The 22,785-nt window shown below is 43.6% G+C and overlaps 1 long non-coding RNA gene across 1 annotated transcript in view; it reads right to left on the minus strand.

Moving 5' to 3' along the window:
- Positions 1-12,865: 12,865 nt before the first annotated feature.
- Positions 12,866-22,785, minus strand: part of LOC122238355 — a 29,035-nt gene continuing 19,115 nt past the window's right edge. Inside the window, exon 3 of the long non-coding RNA XR_006217266.1 lies at positions 12,866-13,140. This is a non-coding gene — a long non-coding RNA (uncharacterized LOC122238355). The remainder of the gene's footprint in view (positions 13,141-22,785) is intronic.

Genomic DNA, 22,785 nt, shown 5'->3' on the forward strand with positions numbered 1-22,785 from the left:
GACAGAGAGACAGAGAATCCTAAGCAGGCTGTGCAAGGCTTGACCTCATGAGCAGATCATGACCTGAGCCCAAATCAAGAGTCGGATGCTTAACTGACTGAGCCACCCAGGTACCCCAGAATCCATCAGTTCTTAAAGGTGGTGTGCCCCGACTAGTACACCAGCCTCCTACCTGGTCTTCTTGACTTTAGTCCTGTTTTTTCTAGGTCATCCTTCAAACCACTGCCATAGCTATATTTCCCCCAAGTCAGAGACTGTTGTGCTTTTCTTCTGCTTAATCTCCTTCAGTGGCTCAGTGGCTCCCCATGACCTTCTGAACCCTTTCCTGATGCCTTTGCATACATTCAGTTCTCATCTTACTACTGCTCTAGCTACAACATTCCTTTCATTGCACCTGTCAAGCATCCCCTTTCTTGCCTTCCTACTTATCCTTCAGGATGTAGTTCTTCTTCTCTGAAGTCCTCTGTGTCTACCAAATAGGGCATCTCTCCTCCAGGCTTCTTTAACACCATGTCTGCATTGTAACATTATCACCTCGACTCATGATTTTTTCTTGACACCTCCATGTGCCTTACTAGTCTGGGGGACTTGAGGATTGGGACATGTCTGATTCAACTGAGGGTCTGGTTCAGAGAAGGTGATCAATAATTTTGTGTTGCATCAGTGAATTGATGAATAGGATGGAATGGGAGCAACATGGAAGGGAGGATTCATTAATAAATGTAAAAGTGTTTCCTTAGAAAGGGGGTTGCCTTGGGGTATGACTGCTGAAACTTAGGAAGAGTAATATTCCTAAGGTTGGCTGGTGCCCAAGCCAGTATATCTCTGAACGTGAGTCTTTTCAAGGAAGATTTGTTATCAAAGACGGAGGACTATGGACTGGGAGCCTCTAGGGAGGAGGAGAAGGGTTGGGGGCAATGGGGACAGCCTGAAGCTTAAAGAAAAGACTTTGGGATACTGTGAGGATATGTGGAATTTTAAGATGGAGCTGTCTTGATTTTTGTGATTTGAAAAACCACACTAGTTACCAGAACTAAAAGAGAAGATTTTCAGAAAGCAACAGTTATTTTAAAGGTTGATCACTGGGGCGTCTGGGTGGCTCAGTCGGTTGAGCATCTAACTTTGGCTCAGGTCATGATCTCACGGATTGTGGGTTTGAGTCCTGCTCTGAGCTGTCAGCACAGAATTCAAAGCCTGCTTCAGATTCTGTCTCTCTCTCTCTCTCTCTGCCCTTCCCCTGCTCATACTCTGTGCGTGTCTCTCTCTCAAAAATAAATAAACATTAAAAAATAAAATAAATAAAGGTCAATCACTAAAAGTGATCAGTCTGGGAGACTATAGTCTAATTTTTAATTTTAATCCCTTTCTTCTTCAGTTTTCCATTAGATTGTTAGCTGATTGAAGTCAAGGGCAATGTTCAAATTTTCCAATGATTTTAACTGTAAGAGTGATGCATGCTTGTAAAAATAATGTGCAAGCATACAGAATGAAGATGTAAGTCTCCGTCCATAGGATTATAACTGGCTATAGGGAACATTTGTGCGAACTAGAAAAAGCCACTCTTGCTGTCTGCCAAAAGTTGTATAGCAATACACATGCACATCTGTGATGTCTACTGTATGACTGCCCCCATGCGTGGTCTACCACGTGTGGCCACCCTCTGCACGCCTCCCTCTCAACCCACTCCCCTCCTCAGAGGTGGCCAGATCTTTAGCTACCCATGTGTGTGTACACGTGCATGTATTTACACACTGACATGCATACTTATATATAGAGAGAGGAGGATCAAGAGGTTTATAGAAATGGGACCATATTTTACATACTTTTTGGTCACTTGCTTTTTTCCCCTTGACAATGATCTTGGATACAATTTTCTCAGTTTATATACATTTATGTTATTCTCTCTAGTGGATGCTCTTCCATAGCATGGCTGCACTTTATGTAACCACTCCTTTGTAGAAGGACATTTAGTTTGTGTGCACGTTTTTTTATTACCCACAATCATGTAATGTATGTGAATGTTCTAAAGTATAGGCTCATAGAACCTGGTTAAAGGGTACCGGATGTTTACATTTGGGCAGATGATGCAAAATTGTCCTCCAAAGTTTGAGCTGAATTACACTCCCGTTTCTCCACATCCTTGTCAGTAGTTGACCTTGTCAATCTTACATTTTCATCAGTTTGATGGAGGAAAAATGGCACCTCATTTAACTTTCATTTTCCTGATTACTAGGGAGGTGGAGCGTCTTATCATATTTTATCAGCTATTTGTGCTTCTTCGTTGAAATGCATGTGTTTATCCTTTGTATTTTCAAAATTGGCTTGTTTAATGTTTACTGTGTATGGATTGTAATCATTTACTACCTTGTTTTGTTTTCCACACATACTTCCTGTTAACTATGCACTGGAAATAAATGATGAAGGCTGAATGAAAGGTAATGCAGTAAATCAGAAAGATCATAGCATTTTGGAGCATAAAGGGGTCATGGAGATGATGTTGTCCAAATGCCTTATTTTACAGATGAGAAAACTAGGTCTTCAGGAGGCCAAAGTTATCTCATAGCTGGTTGGTGGCAGGTCTGAAAATTGATTCTAGTTCAGTTATTATTATTTTTTTCTGCCTGTTGTCCCTTCATGAAACAGTGTTTATGAAGAATATCATTGGTTCTTCTTTTCTGGGTACTGTGTTTTCCAAGTCAATCTTTATTAATTTAACAGAAAGCAAATCTGTTAAGAGGGAGAGGGTAAGCTTTCTTAGCCACCTGGGAATGGCTTGTGAGAGCCATGTTACTGGGCCGAAAGCCAAGAATGGTTTCTTACAAATATCAGGAGAGTAGAATGAATAGATTTTGTGGGAAGAGAGGCATCATATGCTGAACCTTCCAGTGTTGTGTATTTTCTGGTTCTCAGTGCTTTCACAATCTATAATGAAGGATCTGCAGTAATCAGCAGATTTAGAAACCTTCATACAACACTTTAGAAAATATTGCACATGATTTAGGGGCATACTCTCCCACATGCAATGTATGTGGCTTGCAGAGAAGACTGAGGAAGCTTCTTTTAAGGAAGGAAACGTATGAAGGGATTGGTGAAGAGTCCATCTTCAAATCAAGTTTGAGACCAAGGTGGGAACTTCCCTTTAGGACCCGAGCATGAGGACAGAGCTTTCTCACAGCTCTGTAGGGGAATAGAAGACGAGGTGTTAAAGGCAGAGAGAGTCATATCAAGGTTCTATGGTGCCCATGTGGTTGGAATTTCAGGTGGACGAGTTTTCTTGGTTCTCACACAATACAAGGAAGAGAGGCAAGATAGACAAGATCAAGAACGTTCCCGGGCCTGTTGGCCATACTGTCCAGCATAGCCTAGGGCTCAGCTTCCTGCACACAGTGGACAGGAATTTGGGAACATGAAAGAGTTATTATCTGAATACTTGTCTGCGGTGTTGGGGCTGGAGGCCCCCTTGAGTGCAATCTCCCTTCCCTAAGTCATGTGGCCGCTAGAACCATCCAGAGTAATTCCTTTTATCATTAACTATCTAGTCAGAGTTCATTTTCTCTCAGTTATAGGATGGTGATGATTATTATTCATTATAAGACAGTTGCTTTTTTTTGACTCGGGGTCTGATAAGGCTTATACAGGTTTATATAAGGTTTATATAGAGGGATTGGTGGAAATGCCGGTCTGCTTTTTAAAAGTTTGTTTATTTGAGAGAGACAGCCAGAGAGAGAGAGAGAGAGAGAGAGAGAGAGAGAGAGAGAATGAGTGGAGGAGGGGCAGAGAGAGGGAGAGAGAGAGAATCCCAAGCAGGCTCCCCACTGCCAGTGCAGAACTGTGAGATCATGACCTGAGCTGAATCAAGAGTTGGACACTTAACTGACTAAGCCAACTGGCGCCCCTGTCCTTTAAGTCTAGAGTTTCCTCTTTACTTTTTTTTCCTTGCAATTTTTCAATTTTTGGTTGTTTTTGAAGAAACGAAGTCATTCCTTCCTGTGGAGTTTCCCACACTGCTAACATTGCTGATTACATCCCCAGGGTGTTGTTTATCACGTTGCTCTGTCACCTGTATTTCTGAACTTCTGAGTCCAAGAGATTTGGTTACACTTGAGTTTGACTTGTTTAGGCACACAACCCCAGCTGGGAAGTGGTCTTATCACCTCTCTGACCTCACCTACCCTGCTTTGTCTTGCTCATTCTGTTTCTGCCCCCTGGCCTTGAACATTCTAAGTATGCTCCCCCTGTAGGGCTGTTGCACCCCTGTGCCCTGTTTCTCACCTCCTTCAAATCTTTGATCAAATTTTCCCTTCTTGATGAGGCCCACTGAGGCTGCCAATTGAGTATGTATGTTGTCATACCAGAGTTCCCAGTCATACAACAATATCTGACACATGGTAGTGGTCACTACATGTGTGTTGGAGGAATTAAAGAAAGGGAGGGGGCCCTCTTCCTCCAATGCTACCTCTGGCTGCAATGACATGAACAAATATTCACTGAAATCCATTCTGCACCAGGTGTGCTGCATGCTAAATGCTTAGCTTATGTCATCAGGGCAAGAATATAGAGTGAGTCCTGTTATTATCGTCTTCCTACAAATGAGTGTAGTGGGCATGGAGAGGCACTGCCCAGGTCCTCCTCTAAGGGAAGCCTGTGGCTCCAGGGCAAGGAGTGCTGTCAGCAGGGAGCCTCCACAGTCAACCTCTTGTTCAATGTCATGTGTATTCTGTGCTGTCTACATTGATGACAGATCCCAACATAGCCAACTCCGATGGACCACATGTGCTCCAGATTTCCCCATGGAGCTGGCAGAGACTTATGTTGCAAATCTGTTTCTCCCTTGCCCAACCTTGATTCCTCCACCTTCCCTCTCTGCAGGTGTTGATTTTTAATAATTACCCTACAAGCCAAACCCCATCTCAGAGTCTTCATCCCAGAAACTCCAACCTGTGATGGCAAGGAAACAGATGTTTACAGGGTTAGATAGCTTTCTTGAGGCCGCAGTCTAGTGGGTGGTAGAACAGAGATTTACCAAGCTGTGGTCTCTTGTATGCAATGTATTGTTTCCACAAGTACCCCCTCTACCCTACCCCAAATCCTGAAAATGGGGGAGGACCGTCAATGCCGTGGTTTAGCTCTGTTCCGGTTCTCAGCAGTTTTAGCAAGGCAGCCTATTAACATTTAACATGTTTCTACGTGGCACTGGGTTCTTAGTGGCAAATGGCTGACTATATCACAGAGTAGGAAGACGAGTTATTGATTTCTCATCCAGTGATTAGGAAAAGATTCAGCAGGGAGCTCAGAAGTGTGATGCTCTGAAGAAGGGCTGTGCTGGCTGGGACGTCAGGGACAGAAAGAGGGCTAGGTGGAAGGATGTCAGAAAGGTGGGGAGGGATCTCTGTGGAGAACCTGGAAAGCTCCTGAAAGTGAAATGTTAGCAAGATAAGCATGATGCATTCAGTTGGCTGCTGGATGGGGGATCTCGGCAGGGGGACAAGTCAGGCCAGGGAACTAGGACAACAGTGATGTCACTTGGAGGGACTGGGGACATCAGAGACAGAAAGACAGGGACACACAATGTGGCTTTGGAGTGGAGGACAAAGAAGGAAGAAGCAAGTTAAAGATGAATTCTATGCCATTAAACTTGAACATTTTAATTTGACTGATTTAATTTCACTAGTAACCAAAGAGATGTGAATCAGCACAACCATTCGGGTCAATTTAACCCATCAGAGTGACCTTCACATTGTTTCAGTGAGCATGTCTGAGACGTTTAAAGGTTTGGGGAAGTGGACATTCTCATGCTATCCAGTGGGATTGCTGTAGCTTCTTAGACAACCCTTCCACAGCTCTGACAAGAAATTTTAAAAATAGTGGTCTTTATGGGGTGCCTGGGTGGCTCAGTTGGTTATCATCTGACCCCAGCTCAGGTCTTGATCTCGTGGTCTGTGGGTTGGAGCCCCATGTTGGGCTCTGTGCTGACAGCTCAGAGCCTGGAGCCTGCTTGGGATTCTGTGTCTCCGTCTCTCTCTGCCCCTCCCCTGCTTGCACTCTTTCTCTCAAAAATAAATAAATGTTGAAAAAAATTACAAAAATGATGGTCTTTGATTTCCTAATTTCAGTGTAGTGAACTGTATGCAGAAGTAGAGAAAAAGGTGAAAAAGATCACATTTCCTAAGTTAGGAGCCCTTGGGAGTCCCTGCTTTCATCCTGGAGATTTTGGTGGCCTCAGGACCATAAGCCTCACCTTATCTCCTGACCCCACAAGTGGGTCCCTCCTCTGTGTCTCACAACATTGGTTACTTACTTTTTTTTTTTTTTTTTTTTTGTGAAACCACTGGTATCACTTTGTAATCTGTTTGTTTTGCCTTTCCTCTTTAGAGTTTGGGGTTCTCAGGTCAGGGGACATGTCATGACCGTGTGTTTCTCTCAATGAGCATGGAGAAGGCATTGATCACATATTTGATGAGTGAATGATTGAAGGGCTTACTTAGAATGGACAATGGTTTATTTTCAAATCTGGCTTCTCCAAATCAACACAACCTGCAGGCTACAGGTATGTGCGAGTGAGGGGACAACACAGGGCAGCCATTGTCCATACAGCTTTGCCCAAGTCTCAGCAATGAGTATGAGAGCAACGGGTTCCTGACTCCTTTGTTTCAGCTACAGAAGCCAGCCCGTGAGCTTTTCTCCATGTTCCTTAGAGAAGCGAGTATCTTCTGCTTCTGTCTGGCTCTGCTTCAGGTCCTGGCAGAACCCCCTTCTAGCTCTTTGCTGTGGAAAGAAAAAGTCCCTTCAGGTCCATACTCCCAGGGCAGGTGCCTCCCAGGTAGGACAGAACCAACTCTTTCTTCTTTCCTTGGCCTCCCGCAGCATATTTGGTCTCCTCTTTGATCTATTGTTTCATGGATACTGAAAGTCCCTTGACGAATCCTCCCTTGTTTACCCAATATCAATGAACTCTTTTTTTTTTGTTAATATGAAATTTGTTGTCAAATTTGTTTCCATACAACACCCAGTGCTCATCCCAACAGGTGCCCTCCTCAATGCCCATCACCCACCCCCCTCTCCCACCCACCCCCCAACAACCCTCAGTTTATACTCAGTTTATAAGAGTCTCTTATGGTTTGGGTCCCTCCCTCTGTAACTTTTTTTTTTTCCTTCCCCTCCCCATGGTCTTCTGTTAAGTTTCTCAGGGTCCACATAAGAGTGAAAACATATGGTATCTGTCTTTGTCTGTATGACTTATTTCACTTAGCATCACACTCTCCAGTTCCATCCACGTTGCTACAAAAGGCCAGATTTCATTCTTTCTCATTGCCACATAGTATTCCATTATGTATATAAACCACAATTTCTTTATCCATTCATCACTTGATGGACATTTAGGCTCTTTCAATAATTTGGCTATTGTTGAAAGTGCTGCTATAAACATTGGGGTACAAGTGCCCCTATGCATCAGCACTCCTGTAACCCTGGGAAAATTCCTAGCAGTGCTATTGCTGGGTCATACGGTAGATCTATTTTTAATTTTTTGAGGAACCTCCACACTGTTTTCCAGAGCGGCTGCACCAGTTTGTATTCCCACCAACAGTGCAAGAGGGTTCCCGTTTCTCCACATCTTCACCAGCATCTATAGTCTCCTGATCATTTTAGCCACTCTGACTGGCGTGAGGTGGTATCTCAGTGTGGTTTTGATTTGTATTTCTCTGATGAGGAGTGACGAGCATCTTTTCATGTGCCTGCTGGCCATCTGGATGTCTTCTTTAGAGAAGTGTCTATTCATGCCTTCTGCCCATTTCTTCACTGGATTATTTGTTTTTCAGGTGTGGAGTTTGGTGAGTTCTTTATAGATTTTGGATACTAGCCCTTTGTCTGATATGTCATTTGCAAATATCTTTTCCCATTCTGTCAGTTACCTTTCAGAACTCTTAACAACAAACCACTTCTTACCAGAGTTCTCCAGCGTAGCCTGTAGGTTGTGGTGTGACCAGCTCAGAGAGGTGGCTGAGAGGCTTTCTGACTTAGACAGGGATGTCACCCTTTGAGGAGATGGAGGCCGTGGGGGCGGAGACCTTTCCTTTGTGAAACTGACTAGTAAAAAAGGAGCAGGGTGGGGTGATAGCTGGAAGGAGGATTAGATCAAGGGGAGATTTTGCATCCAGGTGGAGGGCTTTGTCCACGTGTAAGGTTAAAAATCCATGTCAATAAATATTTTAAACTCCGGTGAAGTGAAAGCCACAGGGAACAATGACAGGAGCCAAAGGGGAAAGCGAGCTAGTGGATGGGCATGGGAAGGGGAGCTGAGTGGATGAAGCAGTGTGGGGGAGTGGGTGGAGAGGCCGAGAGGTACAGTTCTGAAGAGAAGAGATTAGGCACATAGTGTGACAGCGAGTTCCCCAGAAGATGATAGAATGGAGGCTATGGGATGGCAGTGGGGTGGCTTATAGGGGTCTCACATTAGTCACAGGGGGAATTTAAAAATATACTGCTGTTGGACCTTTCTCCAAGATAGTCTGATTTAACTGGCCTGGGGTTTGGTCCAGGTATTGGTCTAGGTGATTCTAATGTGCCAGCTGCTTAAGAGCGACTGCTTTGGACTTAGGACAAGGGGCAGTATTTCTGCTGGAGGTGGAGAGGAGGAGAAGCCTGATGGAGAAATTGAAGATAGTAATACATATATAATATCATGTATTTTCCTAGTTCTTTTTTTCCCCACATTTCTCAGACTCTAAAGGGCAGATGGATCCTCTGGGGATCTTATTAAAGTGTGAATTCTGATTTAGTAGGGCTGGCTGGGGCTTGAGAGCCTTTATCTCCAGGGCGCCCCCAGGGGGTACCACTGCTTCTGGACTGAACCTTGGTTAGCAAGGCATAAGGTTTCCAAACTGCTCTCTTGTTGACCATCTTGTTTTGTATATGAATTACGATATGAGGCCCGTATCAGGTAGGCCTTACCATCCTCATTGTGCAGGCTAGGACACAGAGATGGAGAGAAGGGAAGAGGGGCAGAGAGGGGCCCTCAGCAGCAACAGTTGGTAATCCTTTTGGGCCCTGGGCCACACACTTCACACCTGCTCCTCACTTAACCGATTTCCTCAGACCACACACCTGTAAGTGGTGAGCACGGGTCTTCTGACCCAAGCACAGAGCCTGATCTTTTGTGTTCCAGCAGCCTCCTTCAGGACACGAAAGAACATTGTTATTATTGAAAGGGAGAGTAAGAATAGGAGTTTAGGGACAAAGAAAGGCATCTGGAGATAGTGGTACAGGAAATCAGCCAAGGGATGGGGAGAGAGGCTGAGCAGCCATCACAGCAAGCTTGCTGTTGGCCCTTCGTAAGTTGGAAGTGGATCAGATCCCCTGTTCCATCAAGGGGATGTCTCCAACTGTGCCCTAAATGGAAGCTGAGAAGGCACATGGGTGGACTTTGGGCAGTCAGAGAGATGAGAACGTTTATCATCTAGGATAGGGGTTCTCAAAATGGAGTGAGCATCAGAATCATCTGGGGGGCTTGTGAAACACAGTGTGCCCCGCCCTCAGAACTTTAGGAGGTCTGGGGTGGGGCCTGAGAGTATACATCCCTACCAAGTTCCCAGATGCTGCTCATGTGGCCAGTCCCAGGACTTCACTTGGAGAAACCGGAGTAGTACCTGGCCAGAGACCCCTCTGAAGGTCAATGAGGTCAGTTAGAGCCAGAGTGGGCTGTTGATCCTGGTGTCTTTAGGGATGAAGTCCAGGGAGTGAAAGTTTAAAAGAGGGGAAAGGTGACAGTTTGATGGGTTCAGTGTGGTATAAATTGGCAAAGTCTGACTCCTTGTCCTCTTGTTCACCTTTGAATCCGCTGGGAGTGGGAGAATTTGCTGCTTCTCTGAGTGACAGCGATGACCCCGGGGAAGTTAGACTTTTCTGGGAAAAGGTCAGCTTCTGCAAAAGCAAAGAAAAAAAGGGATGCAGTGAGAAATAAGGTTTGGGATTCTGCCCTCATGAAGTGGGACAGGGGTTATTTTCCCAAAAGAAGCAGCTGCAGAAGGGCTTACACCCACCAGGGTTGGGAAGGCTGGCCTCATGGGGCCAAGGTACAGGACAGGAGCCCAAGAGAGGGCAGAGGGAAGGAAAAGGTAGGAAGGAGACGCATGGAGCACGATGCCAGCATGGGTGGACCCGTACTACCTACTGACAGGTGGAGACTAAGTGATCACAAATACAACACTTCCTTCGACTTGCCTGCAACTGATGGTCTTTCAAACAACCAACCCTCCTATTACCTCATTTGACCCTCCCCCCTCTCTCCCCCCCCCCATCCCCCAGCATCCCTGTGAGTATGGGGAGAAGGTACTCTCACTTTAGGCTTATAGATGAGGAAATAACCACAGAGAAAATTACATAACTTGCCTGAAGAGGCTGGGGCAGCTGCAGAGTTCAGGTCTTCCTGTTCTGGGGCCCCTGCTGTTTCTGGAAGCTTGTGAGGGCCTCAGGCTCCCTCGCTTTGAGGACAGGCCTGGGTGTGACTCAGTGGACACAGTGGGATGGGGAGGCACAGCCGTGGCTTGGGGATGGACCTGGCTCCCCAGAAGGGCTCACTGCTGAGTTAGTTCAGGGCAGAGGAGGAGACCAAGGTGGGTTGCCCCAGGTGATGAGGGTTTGGGGGAGGGAGGACCCAGAGAAGGAAGAGAGGTGGGGAATGTTTCCACAGGGCTCGTGGAGAACAGGGAGTCTGTTCAAGGTCTAGTGTTACTCTAGCAACTGGACGTTCTCCCCTTGAAAATGGGGAGGGGGCTGGGACCCAGCTCCTTGCACCCATTTCCCACCAATATGGTCCTCCACCTCTTGCTGCCTGAGACTTGTCCTTCTTCCTGCTGTCCTGTGGCTCCTGCTTACTGCCATGAGTTGTACTGCTCTCTCCTTCCTACGTACTGTTTGACTCCTTGTGATTCTCCTGATGTGTATTATACTTAGAATTTCTTAAGAATAATGACCTGGGGGCGCTTGCGTAGCTCAGTTGGTTAAGCGCCTGACTTTGGCTAGGTTGTGATCTCACAGTTCCTGAGTTTGAGCCCCACATTGGGCTCTGTGCTGACAGCTCAGAGCCTGGACCTGCTTGGGATTCTGTGTCTCCCTTTCTCTCTGCCTCTCCCCTCACTCATGCTTTCTTTCTCTTAAAATAAAGTCTGGGTGGCTCCGTTGGTTGAGCATTTGACTTTGGCTCAGGTTCTCATCTCATGGTTTTTGACTTTGAGCCCATATCAGGCTTGCTGCTGTCAGCGTGGAGCCCACTTCAGATCCTCTGTCCCCTTATCTCTCTGCCCCTCCCCTGCTGTGCTCTCTCTCCTCAAAATTGAATAAACATTAAAAAAAAAAAAAAAGGATAAAGACTAGTTTGAAGATGGGCACAAGGATGGGGCCACCAGCCACCTCTCAGGCTAGTCCAGCACACCAAGATCAAGGTGGCAATGCGATCTGGTGGGGAGCAGGTGTCACAGCTGCCTGTGAGTGTGACAGGCCCTCAGAGAAGCATGCTCCATACCTTACAAAAGCAAAGCAGACCCCCTGTCCTAGGGACACTTGAGAAGAACTGGCACACTAAGAAGATTTCCAGAAATTTCCAGGATTTCCAGACAAGAGGAGTGAGATGAGATTTCATTTTCCAGACCTGAAATGTAGGGGAAGGGTGTGGCATCTGAAGCAGCCCACAAGACCAGAGCTGGGGAAAATGTTAGGCAGAGCTGGGTAAAATAGAGGGACATGGCAGTACGTGTCAGATGATTGGGCTAACTGTTCCTAAACCCCTCCTGACTGCGGCCAGTGCTGCTCCTGGGTGCCAGAGCTTGGCTGGGCTTGCAGGGAAGGGTCTGTGGGTTTCATTTGTGAGAACAGGCAGGGCAGGGCCAGTGATGGACGGATCAAGGTCATAAGGGGCAAGTACAGACTGACGCACGTACAGCGAACCACAAGAGCACCATGTCTGCATGGAGAAGGGGTCTTCACACATAATACATGCTGTCGGGACCTGTTTTTAAAGGAAGAGAATTCCATGCTCACTTGTAAACTCTAAGTGCTCGCAACAGCACCCTATCTGTCAATGTATTCCTAAAACCACTTCAAAGGAGACTCCTGCCCAAGGGGTTTAACTAGGTTTCATGGTCAGAAGCCACAGGATAGTGATGGAAGGAGGAGGTGCCTGTGGCCTGTGGATGGTGAGTCCCTTGAGAATATTCCAGCAGAGGCTGAAGGGTCACTGAGCAGCGATCTTGCTCAGGGGTGGACAAGCATTGGCTGGAGGCAGGGGTAAGGGTTGGACCCCAGGGTCTTTGAGGCCCCTCCTCAGTATGGCTTAGAGATTCTAGCTTCTGTTTTTACCAGGCCCTCCATTCACAGGGCTGCCGGGAGTAAGAGGGGCCTTCAAAAGGCAGTCCTGTTGAGTTCCCTTCTGTCCTGTAGGTAAATGGCAACTCATTCGGGATGCAGTATTATCTGAGTGCAACATAATTCGAAGGGAATACAAAGAGATTGTGTGTGTATGTTACAGCTACTTCTCATATAGCCTCTCCTACCGAAAGGCAAAGAAAATGCATTCTTTTAACATCCCTTTGTCCTGTAATGGTCCCGCTCTCACGGAGGATCATTTCCTACACTGGGTTATAGTGATTTGTGTACTTGTCTGTCTTCCCTGCTAGACTGTGGTTCTTTAAGCAGGATCAGTGCCTTTTTTTTTTTTTTTTAAGTTTATTTATTTATTTTGAGAGAGAGAGAGAGAGAGAGAGAGAGAGAGAGAAGGCAGGGGAGGAGCAGAGAGTGAGGAGAGAGAGAGAGAATCACAAGCAGGCTCTGCACTGCCAGATCATGACCTGAGCTGAAATCCTGAGTCAGATGTTTAACCGACTGAGCCATCCAGGAGCCCCAGGGTCCATGCCTTTTAATGATGACTTCACCTTGTACTTGGCCATCTTCTTAGACAGCACCATCAGGGGACCCTCACACTTTGGGAAGCAGGCGAAGTGGGTGTTGTCATTGTATACTCATTTGGTAGGTGTGGATTAAATACTTTGCCCAGGCGCTATGCAATTGAGGCTTCGAATCCCGCACTGCTCACTGCTCCCTCTGTGGCCTTGCATGGGTGCTTCATCTCTCCATGCCTGAGTTTTTCATCTGTGAAAACACACAGTTACTGTGAGACTTGATGTAATACGTATGATTGGTGTATACCTATATCTATATCATCTATATCTATATCTATATGTATATCTATAGATGGGCAGATATAGATATAGATATAGATATAGATATAGATATATAACCTCTAGCACAGTACCTTTCACCTAGCAAATGCTAAATAAATGTGAGGCATTATTTTTTTAAGTTTATTTATTTATTTTGAAAGAGAGAGACAGAGGGCACGAGTTGGGGATGGGAAGAGAGAGGAAAGAGAGAATCCCAAGCATGCTCTGCACTGTCAGCACAAAGCCCAATGCGGGCCTCCAACTCATGCACCACGAGATCATGACCTGAGTTGAAACCAAGTGTTAGAGGCTTGACCAACTGAGCCCCCCAGGTGCCCCTAAATGTGAGGCATTTTTACTGTGAGCAGAAAGCCTGAGTCTTACTCCTACAGGATATTGTTCATTATTATTTATTGAGCAATTACTATATGTTAAGCTTTGTGTTACATGCTTTACCCCAGTGAATCATCACAAAACTCTGCACGGTTTTTTTTTTTTTTTTTTTTTTTTTTCCTTCTGTTTTACAGACAAAGACATGGCGACCCAGGGAAGTTAAGTTCTTAACGGGAGTCGCCCCACTGTTAAGTGACACAGCCGATATTTAAATCCATGTCTTGCTAGCATTTCTGCTTGGGCTTTGTCGCTGTTTATGCCCACATGCTCTCAGGTTCTTTGTGCTTCTACTCCCTATAGGGCCTAAGCTCAGTGCTAGATTTAGAGGCAGGCAGAGACGACTTCTCATACTCTGCCTGAGTTACTTGGGCTAACTTTCCAACAGTTTGGATTTCTTTCAAGCCACCCGAGAATGCAAAGGAAATATCAGTTATGGCTGCAAAGGGTCAGCGGACAAGCTCCCAGGGCTTTCTTGCCCCCAGATCTGAGGTCATTTCAGCTCTCAGCAAGGAAGCCGGCTTCTGCCTGCTCGGCTGGGCGGGGGGGGGGGGGGGGGGGTGTGCACATCTGCACACCTGGGTTCACCTACCCCCTTGGGAAGCAATCCTTTTGCTCCTGGTCTCGTTTCCATGGCCTCAGAAACCAACAGTAGGCTGCTAGGCCCACCTCACTTGCCCATGGAAGATGCTTGGGACATCCCACCTGTGAGCAAATGCATACACAATAAGGGCAAAACTCTGTGTTTTATGTGCTTTATATGCAGGCACTTTGAAGGCAAAGATTTCAAGGAACCCAAAAAGAATGACAGACCCTGACCCAAAATGACTTAATACAAAAGCACTTTGTTTAGAGGCCTGAAGGGAACTGATAGAATAATATTGACTGTCTCTTAGGTACTCTGCCAGATGAGTCCAACATGTTTCCTTGTTAAATCCTCCCAAAGCTACAATGATGAGGACCCTCTCTTGGATGCAGAGTGTCTCATAATTACTAGAGGCAATGAAAAAATACACTTGTGTCAGCTGTGTCTGTCCCTCCACCCCCAGCAGGATTCTGCAGAGGGGTGAGGAGGGTGGGAGCATTGGCTGCCTCCCCCAGGTCCCTCCGTTGAGAACCCTGCCCTGTGAAGTTACAATGACTTCCTCACTGAAAGTCTGAGAGTACAAGGTTCAGGCGCTTGCTCTGGCCCAAGATCACATCATTAACTCCACGGCAGAATTAGGATTAAAATACACCTCTGTCTGGCTTTTCCTACTAGCCCACACTACCATATGCTGTTTCATGCACTGCAAGTTCAAGAGAACTGAATTTATTTATTTTTATTTTTTAGTCTTAGAAGTTTTTAAAGTTTATTTATTTTTGAGTGAGACAGAGACAACGTGAGCAGGGGAAGGACAGGGAGAGACGGAGAAAGAGAATCCCAAGCAGGCTCTGCACCGTCAGCCCAGAGCCCAGTGTGGGGCTAAAACCCATGAAAACCACGAGATCATGACCTGAGCTGAAACCAAGAGTTGGATGCTTAACCGACTGAGCCACCCAGGTGCCTCGAACTGGGTTTATTTTTAACTTCACTGTTGACTAGTGCGTCCCCCCCACCCCCCCCCAGCAGTCATACCTCCTCAGTCTGTTGCTGTTTACCCCTCTCTCCTGAAGGAAACCTGTCTTCACCTGGCACATTCCCCTTAGACTGATGACCAGTAGGAGAGCTCAAAGGAGCTACAGTTTGGTGTCTTCTGAAGGTGCTTGGGGGTCAAGGTTACATTTAATACAGAATAAGCTTGCTATCCTGAAAACATCTGGATTATTTGTAAACCTATTTTTGGCCACAGGCAGATACAATGAGAGTTGGGATATTAAGTTAAGGCAGAAACAATTCAGATTTTTTGGAATATGTCTTCGGACTTCAGGACTCCAGACCTTGAAATGGAGATATTTAAACAACGGAGTGTACTTACATGCTTTTGTTTTCACTGAGGTGTTTGGAAGCATGGGAGGCAAACCTGAACTGGATCATTAGCCCCCTTTTCTCGATGTAGAGCTTCACCCACACACAAGCACTTCTTGTGGGATCAAGACTCAAGCAGGGCTTGTTGAATTCATGAAGAATGTAGCCTTGGCTGGTTTTTAAAAATTGTGCTAAAATGTACATAAGACATACCATTTTAACCGGTTTTACGTGTACAGGTCAGTGGCACTAAGTACATTCACGCTGTTGTGCAACCATCACTGACATCTGTCTCCAGAACTTTTTCATCCCACGCTCGCTGCCCATTAAACATCCCACGCTCGCTGCCCATACCAAGTCCCCTGGTAACCACCAGGCCACTTTCTGCCTCTACAACTTTGACTATTGTAGGGACCTCATGTGAGTGGAATCACACAACGTCTGTCCTATTGTGGCCAGCTTATTTCACTGAACATAATGCCCTCAAGGTTCATCCATGTTGTAGCCTGTGTCAGAAGTTCGTTCCTTTTTTAGGCTGAATTGTATTCCTTCGTACGTAGGCATCACGTTTTGTTATTCTGTTCATCAGCTGACGGACCCTCAGGTTGTTCCCACATTTGGCTGCTGTGGATATGGGTGCACACACATCTGCTTAAGCCCCCGCTTTCAACCTCTGTCTGCTTATTTTCATATCCTGTGGCATCATCAGCACTGAGAATTAATACTCTTTCCAGTTCTCTCAGAATAGCATTTCGGGGTCCTCTTTCAATACCTAATTGTAAAGCCCAGCAAAAAATGATTGGAAAAATGTTTCTGACAATAAACTTGCAGGAAAAGCTACTTCGCTTCCTGGTTTGCATCTTGCTGTTAAATTGTCCACTTTTAATTCCGGGACACATCAAGCCATCGATCATTCTGTTTACTCGCCAACATGTGGTTTGTAAGGCAGGCGGTGGAGGGTGGAGTGACTCCCTCCCACATGATGTGTGGGGCACCCGGCTCTTCTGCTACTTTATGACATTCTGCACATGTTCCCGGAGACTGGCAGCTGTCCTGCTTCATCACTCTGTCACTTCCTTCCCTGTATTGCAGACCGAGCTTCCGAAGCCCTGAGCTTGGTTGAGAAGTCATTAAAAGAAAAAAAAAATAATACTTAAAGAATAGCTCAGTTCTACCGAACTCACTCTAAAAAGCTTGGCCTCGATCAGGCCTTCACCATAATGCCTCACGAACCCTTCCAGCTGGGTATCTTGCTGTGTTTTGGTTCTCACTGCCCCGTGGGCTCAGTTTGTAGGCATGGAGGAGGAGGGGTAGCCCTGCCTTGTGCTTCATCATAGTAGAGTTATTCTGGGTCTCAAAAGGCCTCATAAATCTGCTCCCCAGATGGAAGTCTCCATAAAAGGCTCCTCTCTTTGTGTGAGTCTCAGATTTCCCTTCAATTAACATTCAACAAATGGATAATCAAATGGATGAGGTAAATTGTAATACCAAGATATACATATCTTTAAATAAAAAAATGCATATATATATATATATTTTTTTTTTAATTGAGTGCTACTGTGAATTCCGACCTCCCTCCTCAGTTTCCGAGTAGCCATGTCTGTGGTAGGTTAACTGGGAGTCCTCCAACAAGTCAAAGATAAGCTGAAGGTCACTAACCAACACAGCTTTGACTAAACAAAATGTCACCAAGTCTCAACATATTAATGATTTCTTTTTCCAAAGGAATTACATAGCATGAATTTGAGTTTTTTAGGGTAGTTTGTAAGAGCCCAAGGTTTAATTTTTCCTTAAAAATTTTTTTTATGTTTATTTATTTATTGTTTTTGAGAAAGAGAGAGAGACACACACAGAGAGAAATCCCAAGTGCTGAAAGCACAGAACCCCATGTGGGGCTTGAACTCACAAACTGTGAGATCATGACCTGAGCCAAAACCAAGAGTCAAAAGCTCAACTGACTGAGCCACCCTCGCTCCCCTAAGTTTTCTTTAAAGAAGTTAAGGGAAGTTAGAACAGGAGGTCAAAGGCATGGGCCTCACAGTGTGACCCTGGGAGTGAGGAAGTGACCTTATAGTGAAGAACAGAATCTCAAGTGCTGGTCCAAGGTCTCCCTCCCTGCCCTGCAGACCCAGGAGCTATTAGTGCGTTTGGGACTGGTGGCCTAGTGACCTGGTGGCTGGGTGCTGCGTAACACCACAGGGCACTGACTCATGACACCGTGCAGGACGGCAAGCTCCCGATCTGTAAGTCGGAAGCCTCACACCAGCCCAGTGGCTTTTAGTCTCTCTGTCTTTCCCCACACAAGACCTGGATCCACTACCCTCCGCTTGGTGCTGTCGCTCCACACCATCGGTACAAAAACCGTGCCGTCCTTCCTCTATCTGCCACATAATTCTCTCGGCCTTTTATCATTTGCTTTTATTATTATAAGAGGACCACAAATTTTAAACAATACAGAGCAGCATGAAAAACTGAATCCTCTCCCTTCCTTTGGTTTCTCCCCCATCATCGCTGAACTGGATGTGAATCCTTTTGATTTCTGATCCCATAGAAATGCAAATCATATGTCACATAGTTTTTACATTAAAGCAGTGGAGTCATATTTTACCTCTTATTTTTGCAATTTGTCTTTCACTTAGCAATATATCGTGGGTATCTTCCCAGGTCTACATTTTGAGACTTAAATAATATGAGTTGCATAATATGATATGCAGAAATTTGCTATGATTTATTTATTCCTATGGAGAGAGTTTCCAATTGTTTCTCATTTTTTTACTAATATAGACAATACTGCAGCCCAAATCCTATGTGTATAAATACTGAAGCTTTTATTTCTGCAGAATAAATGTCTTGTAGTGGGGTTGCTGTGTATGCCCAATTTTAACCTTAACACAGCTGTGTATGCTGTGTAAGCCCAAAATTAAATTTGTTTAATTTTCCAAAAATGGAGAAATTCATACCGCTACCAGCAGCGATGTATAAGAGTGCTCATTTCTTCACATTCTCACAAGACTATGCTGTTCCAACTTGTCAGAGATATCTCATTATTGTTTCCATTTCTAAGTCTCTGATTATTAGTGAGACTGAGCATTTCCCCCCCATGAACTATTGGTTATTTGCATTTCCTCTCGTGAATTGCATGCCTATATATTATTTTTCATATTTTTGGGTTGCTTCTATATGGTTAATTTATATGATTAAAAAGTATTAGTGAAAGTAAACCTAAGGCTGTCATAATGATACAATTCTTTTCTTTATTTCTTTTTAATTAATTAATTAATTAATTTTGAGAAAGAGAGAGAGCGAGAGAGAGAGTGAGGGGGGAAGGGGCAGAGAGAGAGGGAGAGGGAATATCCCAAGCAGGATTCGAGCTGTCAGCACAGAACTTGATGTGGGGCTCAATCCCACAAACTGTGAGATCATGACCTGAGCCAAAATCAAGAGTCAGACGCTTAACCAACTGAACCACCCAGGTGTCCCACAAATATTTTCTTCTAGTCTCTGTTCATCTTTTGATTTTGTGATGTCTTCTGTCATTCAGACACCATGGCAAAATTTTTTTGTTGTTGGATCCCTCAATCTTTCTTTTTTTACTTTTGAGATTTTTGTTTTGCTTAAAACCTTCTCTATTTCAAGCACACTTTCTCCTAGTATTTGATTCTAAAATTTTATTACTTATTTTTGATGTTAAAATTCTTATTCTCTCTTGGAATCCATTTTTTGATGTGGTATGGAGAAAGGGATGTCTAATGAAATTGTGTTCTAGATGCTTTCTGGTTATGCCAACATTATTTATGAAATAATCCATTTCCCCCCTTTGAACCAATATACTTTCTTTATCACGTATTAAGTTCCCATATACCCTTGCCTCTGCTTCTGGGCTCTCTGTTCTCTTTCACTGATCTATTTGTCTGTTCCTGTGCCAATCCTACAGTGTTAGTAATGGCTTTAATCATTAGGGTTACTCTATGGAAGGGTATGCTCACTTACCATTTGTTTGAGACCATTTTTGGCAATTTTTGTATGTGTATTCTTCCATGGAAATGTTAAGATTATCTTTGCTAGCATGTAAACATTTTCTTGGTGTTCTGTTTGGTATTCTTAATAAATCATTTTACTAATTTTGTGAGATATATACTATTTCATTGTTTTCCTTTCCAGGATCATTTTGTTTCATGTCTTTTGATAAAATTCCATAGTTGACTTAGTTTAAGCTGTATATGTTTCTTGTTACATTTATTCAAAAATACCGTGTGTTTTTGCCTCTATTATGAATAAGATGGTTTTTCCATTTCCTGAAGACTTTATTTATTTATTTATTTATATTTATTTATTTAAGAGCAGTTTTAGGTTTATGGCAAGATTGAGAGGAAGGTGCGGGGATGACCCATAGACCCCCACTGCCCCCCCACATGCACGGCTTCCTCCATTATCAACATCCCACACCAGAGTGGGACATTTGTTACAATGGATGAACCCGTAGACACATCATAATCACCCAAAGTCCATAGTTTTCATTAAGGTTCACTCCTGGTGTTGTACATTTTATAGGTTTGGGCAAATGTAAAGTGACATGTATTCATCATTGTAGTATCATATAGAGTATTTTCACTGCCCTAAAAATCTTCTGTGCTCTGCCTATTCATCCCTGTCCTACCTGGCAACATTGCTCTTTTTTATTATCTCCACTACTACTCTTTCCAGTAATATCTTTCCAGAATATTATATAGTTGGAATCACATAGGATGTAGCCTTTTCAGATTGGCTTCTTTCATTTAGTAATATGCACCCAAGGCTTTTCTATGTCTTTTCACAGCTTGATAGCTCATTTCTTTTTACTGCTGAATAATATTCCATTGTCTGGATGTACTAGAGTTTATTTACCCATTCACCTACTGAAGGACATCTTGTTCGCTTCCAAGTTTTGACCATTATGAATAAAGGTGCTATAAACACCCATGGGAAGGTTTTTGTGTAGACAGAAGTTCTCAACTCATTTGGGTAAATAGCAAGGAGTGCAATTGCTGGATCATATGGTAAGAGTGTGTTTACTTCTGTAGGAAACTGCCAAAGTGTCTTCCAAAGTAGCCATATTATTTTGCATCCCTACCAGCTACATCCTCACCAGTATTTGGTGTTCTTAGTGTCCTGAATTTGACCAGTTTAGTAGGTCATTGTTCTGATTTTCTTTTCCTTAATAACCTGTGATATAGAGAATGTTTTCATATGCTTATTTTCCATCTGGAGATCTTTTTCTGATGAAGTGTCTGTTAAGGTCCTTGACCCATATTGAAACCAAGTTATTTGTTTTCTTATTGTTGAATTTTAAGAGGTCTTTGAATATATATATATTTTACAATATTTTTTTATTTTAAGAGAGAGAGAGAGAGAGAGTGAGCATGAGTAGGGGAGGGGGAGAGAGAGAAGGAAAGAGAGAATCCCAAGCAGGCTCTGTGCTATCAGTGCAGAGCCCTACGCAGGGTTTGATCTCATGAACCATGAGATCATGGCTTGAGCCAAAATCAGGAGTCTGATGCTTAAGTGACTGAGCCACCCTGGTGCCCCTGTATATTTTGGATATGTCTTTTGCAAATATTTGCTCCCAACCTGTAGCTTGTTTTCTCATTCTTTTGACCCTGTCTTTAGCAGAGCAGAAAAATTTGAATTTTATAAAGTCTAGTATATCAATTCTTTCTTTCATGGATCATGCCTTTGGTGTTGTATCGAAAAAGTCATCTAACCATGTTCAAGGTCATCTAGTTTTCTCTTATGTAATCTTTAGTTTTTCAGTTTTGCATTTTATATTTATGTTTGTGATCCATTTTGAGTTTGTTTTGTGACAGATATAAGGTCTATGTCTAGATTTTTTTTTTTTTTTTTTTGCCTATAGATGTCCAGTTGGTCCAGAACCATTAATTGAAAAGACTATCATTGCTCCATTGTATTACCTTTGTTCCTTTATCAAAAGTCAGGTGACTATTGGGTCAACTATTGGGTATTTGGGTCCATTTCTGGGCTGTGTAGTTTGTTGCATTGATCTGTCTATTCTTTTGTCAATGTCACATGATCTTGGTTACTGTAGATTTGTAGTAAGTCTTTTTAAAAAATTTTTTTTGGTAATGTTTTATTTATTTTTGAGACAGAGAGAGACAGAACATGAACAGGGGAGGAGCAGAGAGAGAGGGAGACACAGAATCTGAAGCAGGCTCCAGGCTCTGAGCTGTCAGCACAGAGCCCGACGCGGGGCTCGAACTCACGAACCGTAAGATAATGACCTAAGCCGAAGTCAGACGCTTAACGACTGAGACACCCAGGCGCCCCTGTAGTACGTCTTAAAGTTGGATGGTGTCAGTCATCCAATTTTCCTCTTTTTAATATTGTGTTGCCTATTCTGGGTGTTTTGCTTCTTCCTATAAAGTTTAGAATCCATTTTGTTATGCACAAAGTAATTTACTGGAATTTTGATTGGGATTGTATTGAATCTATAGATCAAATTGGGAAGAACTACTATCCTGACAATATTGAGTCTTCCCATTCATGAGCATGGAATATCTTTCCATTTATTTAGTTCTTCTTTGATTTTGCTCATCAGAATTTTGTAGGTTTCCTCATATAGATCTTGTATAGATTTTGTTAGACTTATACTTAAACATTTCGTTTTTGGGGGGTGCTAATGTAAATGGTGTGTTTTTAATTTCAAATTGCACTTATTCATTGCTGGCTTATAGGAAAGGGATTGACTTTTGCATATTAACCTTATATCCTGCAACTCCACTTTCTTTTTAAACTTGTTATGGCTAGCATACTTAAGAGGTTTTGAATTTTGTACATTTATTATATGCAGCTACTTCATCAAATTCTAGTACTTACAATAGGTTTTAAAATTTAGCTCTTGGTTTTCTAGGTGTACAATCATTATATATATTCTTATTTCTTCTAATACTTATACTCTGTAGTTAATTTTCTTGTTTTATTGTGTTAGTGAGAACTTGGAAAAGTAAATTGAATAATTCTGGTGAGGGAAGCATGTATGTCTTAGTACAGATTTGAATGGAGTAGCCTTGGTATTTCATTGTTTAGTATAATGTTTGTTGTCGGCTTTTGGCAAATAGGTTTTTATTACACTCAAAAAATTAGGATTAGCTCCTGAATTTTATCAACTACCTGTTTTTCTTTGATATTAGTATATTTTTGCCGTTCTCCAAAGAAATCTCTTTAAGAGCCCCATTTTATTTT

The sequence above is a fragment of the Panthera tigris genome, chromosome B2 (genome assembly GCF_018350195.1).
Source record: "Panthera tigris isolate Pti1 chromosome B2, P.tigris_Pti1_mat1.1, whole genome shotgun sequence".
NCBI lineage: Eukaryota > Metazoa > Chordata > Mammalia > Carnivora > Felidae > Panthera > Panthera tigris.